General features: G+C 36.2%; 1 non-coding gene across 1 annotated transcript; it reads left to right on the top strand.

Annotated features, from left to right (window-relative positions):
• Positions 1 to 1,566: 1,566 nt before the first annotated feature.
• LOC143689317 (U2 spliceosomal RNA) lies at positions 1,567 to 1,757 on the top strand. The gene has a single exon (XR_013178758.1). It is a non-coding gene; the product is annotated as a U2 spliceosomal RNA (small nuclear RNA).
• Positions 1,758 to 12,696: the final 10,939 nt, after the last annotated feature.

The following is a 12,696-nucleotide window of genomic DNA, read 5'->3' as shown; positions in this document are numbered from 1 at the left end:
TGGACATAGGTGTGAGGGTCTATTTCTGAAACCTCAATCTCATTCAGTTGATCAATATATCTATCCTTGTGCCAGTACCAGCATGGTTCTTTGCCTGGTGGGGTGACCCAAACCTTCATTCCTGAAGTTTCAGAGCCATTGGTAGTCCTGCCTGGGTTGGGTTGTTGCAGTTTTCCATTGATTTTAATCACAGAGCATGGTAGTCCTAAGAGACACCCTAGTGGATCTCCTAAATTCCAGGAGAACTCTTCTTTACCTGCATTGCATAGCTGTAGACTATCTATTTCCCCCTGATAGTCAGGGTCAATCACCCCAGCCAATAAAATAATCCCCTCCTTGGCTTGTTGATCCATGGGCATGAGTAGCCCAAAGTGACCAGGTGGCAGTATTAGATTCCAGTTCAATGGAATTGTTGTCATTTCTCCTGGTGTAAGCACTCCCCCTTCTGGAACTAAAACCTGTAGACCAGCAGAGCTCAAAGCTGCAGGGACAGGAAGCAAAAACTTTTCTGGTGGGTCACTAGGGGTGTGAGTGGTGCCACTCCCATTTCCACCCTTTGGTTCCTGGATCCACGGATCCTGTCTATGGGAGAAACAGCATCATACAATGGACACTGATTCAGAGCATACACAGTCTCCTGGAGAACATCAGCTGGGCTCTGTAAGGTATTGCTACCTGGCTTCTGCCAACTCGGGATCCAATCATCCCCATCATGTTTAAGGATTCCGGTTCAGTGGCAGAAGATCTGACAGTAATATCTGACCTACAGAGAAGGGTGACTACAGAGCTCTTCAGGGATGATGGAGCTAATCTCACACATTTACTTTTCAACAGTTCTGGTAAAAGTTGTGTCCTATGGGCATTCTTGGGGTGTATGAGAAGGTTTTCCATGGTAAATCCACTCTAACATTCCAATTTCGATAAGCTGTTGGAACCCCTCATCTACATTATTCCCGGTAAATTCTGACATTTTAACCTCAGGTAATGTTGGCCACCTTTTGAATCATGATTCAGCCAACCATTCAAACAAACTGTTAATGCATTTTCTAACCCCTTGAGCTGTAACACTGAATGCAGAATCTCTGCTTAGTGGGCCCATATCAATAAATTCAGCCTGATCCAGCCTTATATTCCTCCCACCATTATTCCACACCCTTAAAATCCATTCCCACACATATTCCTCTGATTTCTGTCTATATAAATTGGAAAACTCATGCAGTTCTTTTGGAGTATAGCATACCTCCTCATGGGTGACACTTTGTACCTCACCTTTTGGGGCCTGTTGGGACCTTAGTCTAGTTATAGGTCTGGAAGAAAAGAGGGTTAGTGGGGGTGGTTCATGAAAAAAATTATAAGTATCTTCCAAGCCAGTTGCTTCAGGGCATTCGTTTGCAGTTTTATCTGGTGAAACATGATTAATCACTACAGGCAGAGAAGCAAGGAATGTTTCCCCATGGGGGGTAACTGTGTGCTTCACATGTACTGAAGGTTAATCCCTTCAGGTGGAGGATGAATGGCCAACTCCTTAGGGCAGACTATTACAAGGTTATCTAAGAAGGACTCAGCATCGCTTCTCGGCCCTTTGGCTAAGATCAAGTGTAGTATCTGTTCTTATCAGTTTAATATCTGATACGTCCTCTATCTGAGGACAATATAGTAAATGGATTTTTGGAGCAGGGAGATGGAATAGGAGCTTGCTCCGTCCACTCTGCGCATTGACCTGGTATTGCAGTATCTCCAGAAACGGTGCACCCCCTGCGGGGGAAACATCCATTGGTTCAAAAGATTAGGTTTACTTAAAGTTGGTGTTGTCTCTTTTCTTCGGTCCTAATCTGTTTTTCTATTCCCAGCTGTCCTATTGATGGCGTCAGGTTTTCCTGTGCTGTGTATACGCTTGGTTTTCTCCCGCTTTTTGCCTGGCAGCAGCTGGCCGTTACAGCTGGCTCTCTAAGCTACTAACTGAACTACTCTTTTCATTACTTCTTACCCCTGCTAACTGCAATCACTGTTTCTGTTTTCTCTTATCCCTGTTAAAATTATAAATAAAAAAAAAAGGACTAAGCATGATGTAGGGTTTCAACATCTCCACAGTTATCATTATCAATCCATATGTCGCTATCCCGTTTTTCAGGATCCCACTCCTTTCCAATCAATGCCCTCACTTTAATGGCAGACACCAAGCAAGGTTGAGATTTCAGTTAACATTGTAACGTTGCTTCTCTAACAATGAGATTCTGAGTCTGATTTTCAGAGATCTCAAGTCTGTGGCTATAGGAAATAAGATTTCTGTCAGGGCACTCATAGGAACTTTTATATCTGTCATACGGCATGTAAACTTCTCATTTAGAGCCTTCAGCTCATCCCTGTCCCTCATCAATGTACACAGCCTATTTAACAACAACCAGCCAAATCTCTATACCTCTTAATTCCACAAAACTCCATAAAGTTGTTAAAAACATTATTACCCAGAGCCTGGCTTCGTATAAGTGAACAATTAGCAGAATCAAATGGTGATATTTTGACTATCTCTTTTGCCAGCCCACCCCATGGACGGGCAGTGTTATTCTGATTATGGGAAACAGAGTCATTAGTGCCTTTGAGTCTTGTCAGAGTAGAAAACCAATAAAAAAAAAAACAGACATTTTTAAAACTCTGTTTTGTTAAGAACCACTTCAGGTACCAAGCTGTATTAGCTAGGGTTCTCTAGAGAAACAGAATCAGCAGGAGATACCTGTAAATATAAAATTCATAAAAGTGTCTCATGTAACCATGGGGATGTAGGTCTGTAGGGTAGGTTACAAGCTGGCAGCTCCGATGAAGGTCCTCAACAAACTCTCAGGAGAGGCTGGCTAGCTGAAGCAGGAAGAGTGATTGTCTCTTCTGAATCCTCTTCAAAGTCTTCTGGTGATTAGATTAATTGTCACTCACTGCAGAAGACACTCTACTTAGCTGACTGCAACCAATGTGGTTATGATTTAAGTCTATGAACTGTCCTCATAATAAGAGAGGCCAGCAATTGGCATATTAAAGATTATATTCCTCTTATCAAGAGGTGGGGTCTATTTCACCTCTCCTTGAATCTGCGTGGGCTGTGTGTCTTGTATGACCAGAAGAAATGCTTCATTATAAAGTGCTAGGTTGGGGGTGCAAGGGTAGTTCAGTGGTAGAATTCTTGCCTGCCATGCGGGAGACCTGGGTTCAATTCCCGGTCTATGCACTTCCCCCAAAACACCAACAAGCAAAACAAACAAAACCCAAACAAACAAACAAAAATTCAACAAATGGTGCTGCAATAACAGGCTACTTACATGGAAAAATAATGAAATGTGACACTGCCATTCAGCATACAACAACAACAACAAAATGCTAGGTTATCAGAAGACTTGCCCTTATAGATTTCCTGCTTTATGAGAAGAAAGATCAAGTCCATCAATGAATTACAATATGCCCAAACAGTACTGATTTCTAAAGACTAAGAATTTTTTTTCTGCAATTCAAAATTAAAATAGAATGGACAGATTTCATACATTTCTTACAAAGTCAAGGAAATGGAAAGAAAAGTATAGTGGTGTTAACCTAAGCTGAACCTAAGATATATAAATCATCCAAACAGAAAAATTAAATGACTCCAAGGATTTAAGGAACCAAGGATCTAAAATGACACAAACAAAAATACATTGCATCTAAACTTGCTTTATCTCCTGCAATTCTGGTTACAAAGCTGAGAAATTTCTAAGCCATGACAAGGTGAAAAAAATCTTTAAAAGGGCAGAGAAATTCAACACTAATTTCCTGTTTTGGGAGAAATGAGTAGGCTTCTAAGTCAGCATATCATTATTGTGGTCAAATGTTAAGAATTTGGGAAATGACATGAAGATCATGACAGCTACCAATAGGGTGATTTCATTTTCCACCAAATTCCACATTAGGTAAGAAGAGCTAGATCCCTTAACTTGCAAACAAATTCTCAAACAACTAAAAGGAGTGATTCTTATTTTGCAAATAGTTGTGAACAAAGCAAGAATAGAAAAGGACTTCAATTAATGACAGAGTTATAAACATTTTTTATGTTGTATAACATTTTACAAAGATTGAAATGATTGTTTAAGTTCTCATTGATGGAAATAAACTAAACTTTATTCTGGGCTAAAAGAGTCTAGCCATGTTTTTTATCCCCCAAACCATACTGCATCTATATACCACACAGCTCCTGTAGAAATCCATATGAGACATAGACATTGAAGAAATAAGCCATTTCAATTGTGTAATCTGATAAACTAATTTCCCCAGAATTAATTTTCTAAAACTTAACTGAGAAATCGGTACAAGCCCCTGAATTCAAGGGACATGTTACTTTTGTTGGTTGCTCAAGTAACTCTAGGCATTATGAAGCTGAAGGAAAGATACTAAAAACTTTCTCCACATTGCAGCCTTCAGTTCATCTTGGGTTCCCCTTATACTGGCCACATATAAATCTCAATATAAAATCTCAAATAAAGAAAAAGGATTCAAGGTTAGTTCTACAAAGACGTATTAATTGAATCAAGGATATAATTTTTTCCTCTTCTGTTAACTTTGAAGTGGCATATTTTTCAGAGCTTATATAGAAATAAGCTTAAAGAGAAAGGCAGTTAAATTCATGGCTATATTTATTAAAAGAAAAATATCAGAAGTGAGGAGCATGTGTGTGTCAAAAAGCTCAGAAATGGCAAGCCTTTCACTGCTGACAAGCTGTAAAGCCTCCAAAGTCAACACAGGACTGGAATATATACAGAGCCTAATCAAACCCTGGACCCAACAGCCAAGATCAAGGCCATTCTCTGAGAAAAGCAAACCTTGAACCGTATCTATCAAGGTCTTTTTTTATTTTCTTCTTTTCAGCGCTACGGCTATTTGGGAACATCAAGGCACCAAACTGCACTTGCACATGGCCTTGATCCTCTAAGTTTTCTATTCCCATGTTTATACTAAGATACTTCTATATTCTTTGGCTTACATATTCTAAGCAAATGGCACCTATAAAAAAAATGCAATGCTATTGCCACACTTTCAATAATAATAATAAAATACCAAACCATTATGAAATGAATGGGGGAGATGCTATTCACTACAACTTAAGAAAGGTAAATACTATTTATTTATTTTCCCACTGAGGACCCCAATTGTTTGGCTAAGGAGATAAGTTTATGATTAAAGGGAGAAGACAAGTAATGGCTCTATTTAATGGAGAGAATTTGGAGTTCTTGGGTAGGGGGGGTAGGAGGTGGGAACTAACCTTCAACTAGGGAACACAGAGTCCATGTGATGGCTTAAAGCAAGGAAGTGTGGCATGGAATAAGGTAGCCAAAAAGCATCCCTAAGGATGGCACAGTGGATGATTCTTAAAAACAGAAATGTTGACTACTCCATTGAAGTTGTTTGTCTTGCTATAATATTTCCCCTTCCACTATAATCTCTTTTTATTAAAGTCTGCTGCCAATAGAAAGAAGATTTTGTGTATATAGTTGCATTTTTGCTGGGTTTTGATTTGGGGAATGTGTGGAATAGGTGAGGAAATCATTGTGTCTAAGTTTGATATTTGTGTCAGTCTAGAATAGGTACTGCTATGAGGGGCAGGGAGATGATCATTCACAAATGGAACTAATTAAACAGAAGCAATAGGCTGGGGCAAGGATGAGTCCAACAATGAAGTCTGCAGGATGTGTAGGAATAATGAGAGAGCTTTTCACTTCCAAAGATTATGGATTGGAGGTCAGAGTCCATCTCATCCAGATAAGAGAAGGAAGGGAAACCCCAGTTGACTTTCAACAAATATGTATCTTCACTTAACTCTTGAGAAATACTATTGCATTTTTCCCATTTTATAGGTTAAGAAACTAGAGTTCTAAGTAACTTTTCCAGGGCCAACCAAGAAGGAGTGGTAGAGCTATGGATTAAAGTGAGATCTCTCTGATTCCAGAGCAATGTTTAGTTTACTAGTCTACATAGAAGCGATACAGACCCTCCTGGAATTGCTGAAATGTATATATACTTACCCTGGGGTGGTGTGGGGGTACTCTGTTGGCTTATGAACTAAAAAGTTCAGTTTGTCATATATAGTGGCACTAACTAAATATCGATCTATATATTCTAAGTCCTAAAAAAATGAGTAGGAAAGAAAAAACAGAAATAAGTAGGAGAGTTAAATGGAAGTAATTACCTTTGCCATATCATTTTTCCATTTTTATCTTTAAAATATTTGTTCTTCACCGGAGATGGATGAATTTGCTGCAGAAAACAGAATGTTTCTTCCCTTTTTACAGAAATTGGGGGAAAAAGAAAATAAGCATGGTGAAAATATTGAAAAGAATTTATTGTTGGCAAGTGAGGGGGGAGTGGGAGAGAGTGACAACTAGGCTGCAATCAAAATAAAATGGATAAAATATGACTGAAAAAGTAAGAAAATAATTATATGTAAATCAATATAGATGAGATTGGAAGTTAATCACAATAATGAGTAACAGAAAAAAAAAGTGAAGTTTTTTTTTTTTTTTTTTGAGGTATAATGGCACAATAGTTTAATACAACCACCAGTCTTCACAAAATAATTTTAATACTTTGTGCCTGGGCTAGCAGCATCTTGCACTGTGACATTCCTATACACACATAAGCATTTTATCCAAGTACAAATGTTTGTTAAAAGAGGAAGTTAAGCAATTGGACTATACAAAGATAAATAGACACTGTAGGTTATTTTTCTTCTTGAATCATTTTTGCTGCATAGTAAATTGCAATTACATGTCAGTATAATGTTACTGATCTGTAGAAAACACTTTGAACTGTGAGGTATGACAACTCCCTTTGAGAGGAAGCTAATATGTAAACCTGAATATTTTGAGTGATTTCTCTTCTTCTTTTTTCTTTTTTTTTTTAGCTGCCATGGATGGGTAAGACAAAAAAAATCCAGCATTCAGAGACCCTAGAAACTTATTTTTTCTAACCACTAAAAAAATAAAATAAAATAGTAGCTATCGTATATTTCTTACAGCACTGTTGAATGCACAAATGTAAATACTGAAGTGAAGCTAAATTTCTTATGGATTAAACCATTATTAAAGAAAAATATCCACAAGGTAACTGTTCATTTACTTTACATCAAGTTGAGATCCTGATATATACATCCCAACTTTATAATTCAAGACTGCAGTTAAATACTTCTAATTCACTTGAATTACCAAGTAATAATTAGAAATGTTGTATTTTCTTAAAAAAGACATGCTAAGCATTTTTTGATATTACTTCTAAACTGAGATGTTGCACAAACATTCCCCCTCACCTAATATTCAGCTCAAAAAGTTAAGTGGTTGAGAGTTGGTATAGCAAAAGCTATCACTGATTTAACATTTCCACCAGAGTAGATACCAATAAACAAAGGTAACTGCTGTTTAAACATCTAATAGGTAAGAAATTAACATGAACCATTTGACTGAAATTAAAAAGTAAATATACTGCCATTCCAATTTGAATATTTTCAACAAATTATTTCCTAAAAAGTGAAGATTTTAAAGATCACACAATGAAGAGTCTCAATTCAGTTAAGAGAGAAGACTGAAGAACACAGTATTTTGGCTATTTCTAACAATTGAGGGTGACAGAAGTCAGATTTCAAAAGGGAGAGAATTGGAGGGTGGACAGCTGAGGCAATTCAAGTGTTTACTCAAAGCACCACAGAAGCAAAATGTGGTTCAGGCTCTACTGAGGAGAAAGATAAAGGAAATATGAAGGATGTCCGATATGTAGGAACATTAAAGGGGAAAAGTTGTTTCTTCCTTAGTAGCTGAGAAAGACAGAGAGTGAAGGGGTAGGGGGAGAAAGAAAGCAGATAAGATTTTAGGAAATGAAGGGCTGAAGGAGATTATGAGGTATATATCAATAAAGAAAAGGGAATTGTCCTAAATGAAGAGTTACAAAGTGACAAAGTGGCAAGATTTATTGAAATTTTTACTGACAAAAGGACCTAAGTGAGTAATTAAGCAATTGGGCTACTCAGTGGCATACACACAGAAAACAAAGGATACTTTCACACCAAGTCTTCATAGTAGACTTGAGTGAATGAAAAGTGAAAATAAGAGTGAAATCAAGTAAGCACTTAAAACAAGGAGGAGCAAAGAAAAAAGAGAATAATACAAGAAAAATAGAACTGTCTACAATCAGAATGTTAATGGGAAAAGTGCAGTAGTTAGCTGTTAAAACTATATTATCTCATTTAATTCTCTTTTACTAAAGGTGGGTACAGTAAGATAACTAAGGCACAGTGGGTTTAAATGGCTTGACCTGAAGTCACCAACTGGAAATGGTGAAGACAGGTGTCAAACCAACGCCTGTCTGCAAAGCCTTTATTTCATCACCATTAGTATTTTTTTGTTGTGGTTAATGAGTAGGTTTTATTGAAGAATTTTTTTTTACTTCAGTAAGCATTTAAAAATGGAACATTTTTCTACACACTAAAACCATTATCACATTTCACAAATTAATTATAATTCTCAATATACTGCCTCCAAATTAAAACTTCATAAACTGCTCTCAAAATGTCACATTTACAGCTTGTCTATCCAAATCAGGATCCAGTACAAGTTGACACTATTCTGGCTATATAATCTACCTGTCCTGTGGTTTAGAAGAAGTCCTTTTCAAAACACTATGCTTCATTATTGGTTGGCCTTCTTTATTTGTCTTATTACTTCTTTGTGGCTTTTACATTATTCTTTTGTCTCTTGTATTTCCTGTAAACTGGAAGTTATATCTAAAGGCTTGATAGATTCAAGTTAAATGTTTTAGTTGAGAGTACCTCATAGGTGATATGTGTACATATTGCAATCCATTAGGAGATGGATAATATTTGTTTTTTTCCACCATTAGTGATGGTTGATCAATGAATTAGGGTGAGGACAGTTTTATTCCTCCATTGTGCAAGTTTAGCCTCATTTCTCCTCTTCCATTGCACAGCTGTGATTTCTCTCTTGTGATGGAGAATGTAGAATTTTTAGTCTTACTTGGGCAAACCATAACAAAGGTTCAATTCTCCATCAATTACCTATAATTTTTTTTTTGTTTGTCTTTTATGGGCAGACTCCCGGGAATCACTTATAGTTTTAATATTAATTAATGAACCTTGCCTAAATCAGTAATCACATTATGGGCTACAAAATGCTGATTTTATATTTCTTTATATCATCATTTACATTTATTAGCTGGCATTCTTCTGTTTCTCTTACCAACTAGGGCTATTGCTTACCCAGAAATACAGATCTTATTGGAAAGGCAGGACAAATGTTTTAACCTTCCATTCTATTTACCAATTTTCAATTTATGATTTATTTGAAAATGAGTCATAACGGACTTACGGATTTTCAGATCCAAGGTGTTTCAATGAATTATAATCTTGATGGTCAAATTGTGCCAAATTACGCCACTGGGCCCTACATCAAACTGGCTTCTATGCCCTTTTGATGATATTCATTGAAAACTTCTTACTATTAGTCACAAGATAACCTGGTATTTCCCTGCTATGGACTTGGAATTAGTTATTTCTTCAAGGAGTGCTGGTTATTTTGATTGAGTAATGATATTGGAGGCCAAAATTTGGGGCTTGAAATGGTAAATACATTTTTTTCTAGTTAAATTGTATATTCTATGGTAAATCTGTTTTCTAACTTGACTTTTATCTCTTATCATTTCCCCCACATCATTAAGTATTGTAGTGGATATTTTTTTAATGACTGACAACACCATGTTTTTTATTGCCTAAGTCTAGGTAACATATATTTTTAAGGCTATTAAATTTTAAGCCTAGGGAAATTGTATTGGTCCTGTATAATATTCATCAATTTTAATCTACTTGTTAATGTTACCCTTTGTCAGCTATTCAATTTCCAGTAACTAGATTAAAATGTTTTTAATATGAATACTCAAATTCCCTTACCAGTAGATATTCCCAGGAAGCCAACCCAGAAGAAAAAGAACAAAAACATGTTATAATTTCTCTAGATCTATTTAGTCTATCATGACATTTTTAAGCACATGTTATATTGATCTGTGTTTAATTCTGTGAAACACAACTGGAATTAAGAACTGAAGGATGGTTTTCTAATCCTTCCATTTGGGAGATGAGAAATTTGGGACCTGCAGAATTGGTGGCAGAGGTGTGATAAGGAATCCCCAACTCTTTTTACTGCTCTTCATTTTCATTTTGCAATTCTGCCACTGATGTCTTTGTTAGCTGATTTGTAGCTTGTAAAGTGGCATCCATAATTTTGGGAGAGGGAAAGGTAGAGGTCAAAGGAGAATTCACTAAGGTAAGAACTGATGACTGCAAAGGTAGGAAAAAGGCAGAATTAAAATCTGAGAAAAGAGAATTTAACCAAGGAAAACATAAGAAGGGGATATGGCAAGGATAGGAATGGGAACACAGTCAAGGACTAATTTTTCTGGTGATGCATTTGATTGGAAAATGCATGACTGAGGGAGCTGAGACTCAATGGTATTTTAAAATGCTTTTCAGGAAGAACACTCAAGTATGAATATCTGGTATTACATTGAAAAGAACCCAAGCTTTCTACACTCACATTGTCAATATCTTTGCAATTTAAAATCATTTTTCTGAAGATGCTAAGTATATTTAGCTGAATATTTCTTAACTAAACTGCAGAAATCAGAAAAAGCATGGTTAATTGATACTAGTGTCTACCTCTTATTTTAACAAGTGAACTTGGGTCCTCTGCCTTTGTTTTGTTAAAGCAGCTAAGGGAGACTGACTTAAAGCCTTTCCCAGGCCCTGCACATCCCCTGCTGGACACAAGAAATAAACAAATTCCCACATCCCTATGTCCCAATGTTAACTTGTTAAAGGTAACTACAAGACTTTGTCAGGAGCACAGTGTTCTTTGTGGACACTAATGAGCCAATGGCCTTAATTATTGCCAGATAATGACCTAGAAAAACCCCGTTTCTTCACTCACTGTTTTCCCTCATGTGTTCCTCCTCTGTAAGTATTGCTAGGTGGAAATGTAGCTGTGCCCTTGTCTTATCTTCCAGCTGTTTTATAAGATCCACATCATTTTGTGAAAGAAGTGAAAATGTAATCAATGATAGTATATTCCATGCTATTAATTGCCATCATGCAACGATATCTGATGTAGTATCTCTCTTCTTACGTTCAGGTTAATCATCTTTTTTCTCCTAGATATTTTAATAAATAAGATTTTAAAAGAGTGGATTATGACATTTCTGATTTCTAGGCTAAACTTTGGCTTTTGAGGTATTCTGGCTTATAGTTGAGTAAGAATACCAGATTCTTGTACTAGGTAATTTTAAAAAGGACTTGATTCTTATGCCTCTAGATTTATTTATTTTTTTTAAGGCATAATAGTCCTATAGAATTGAGTGCCAGAGACTTTCAAATAATGTTTTTCTCTGCCACATCATCATTGGTGTAATACAATTACTAAGATAAGTTTGAAAACAAAAACAAAAACAGCAAACACTGAGGAAAACTAACAAAATACTGAAATGTATTAAGAATACTCCACACAAGAAAGTTAAATACAACTAAATAGGGAAAGTTACTGAATGGTTATAAAAGAGCAACATTTCACCTGAGAATATTTTGATGGTAAACCTAGAGTCACCATAGTTGCTGAATATTCTTTCGAAAATTACTTGACCTTTTATCTATAATCTATAAAATAAGTATCCCACTATTTCCATATATATTGTGGATGAATATTAAGACACAAGGACAATGTTTTTTAGCCAACACTGTAGGAAACTGGAAACAGAACCACACCAGATGTAAGAAAACATTGACTTCATCACTCTTCACAGCGTGATTCTTTGCAAGTTATTAAATTTTTTTATTCCCCATGAAAATAATGGGGATATTTATCTGCTTATCTCTTAAGTTTCTTGGGAAGGTCATATGAAATAATGTATGGAGAAAGAAGCTACACAAATTCAAAGTGATGTCATAGTAGTTTAAGTTGCTGATATTTACAGATTTATCTCCATTTACAAATTAGATGTCCTGAGATGTAGAAGGTAAATAAATTTCTGTAATTAGAATATACTTAAAAGAATCTGTAGTGAATTGCTCAATCACTATTTTATTCAGCAGTTGAACTGGCAACAATTGGTGATGAAGCCTAATAAGTAAAAATTGTTTTGAAAAAAGATGTATCTGTGTTATGCAGCTTTGCTTTTTCAGTCATCCGACCTGATCTTGTCCCAGTATTTTCAGAGTTCTATCCACACTTGCCTCTTCACCCAAAAATGTTTCAAATAACAGATTATTTGAAAGTCTCTGGCACTCAATTCTATAGGACTATTATGCCTTTTCTTAAAAAAAATTGAATCTATTGTTCTATTTAAGTATACTCCTAATTGAACCTATTGTTCTAAGGAAAGTTCTTGGGGAATCAAAAGTTTAGGATGTAATATGGGTAAGTATATGGAGAACAAAGAAAAAAAAAAAACCCGAGAAGAGAAAGGGCAGGAGAATTAAGAATGAAGTGAAAGGTTGTGGATTGGAAATTTAGAGGTATATAAACAAAACAAAACAAATCACTACCACCACCACCACCACCACCACCTCCACCACCACTCCTTCCTTCCCCCATGAGCACCACCATCACTATCACCACTGCCACGGCTACCTATGGC

The sequence above is a fragment of the Tamandua tetradactyla genome, chromosome 6 (genome assembly GCF_023851605.1).
Source record: "Tamandua tetradactyla isolate mTamTet1 chromosome 6, mTamTet1.pri, whole genome shotgun sequence".
NCBI lineage: Eukaryota > Metazoa > Chordata > Mammalia > Pilosa > Myrmecophagidae > Tamandua > Tamandua tetradactyla.
Note: the sequence above shows the minus strand (reverse complement) of the source record. Positions and strands in the feature narration are given on the sequence as shown.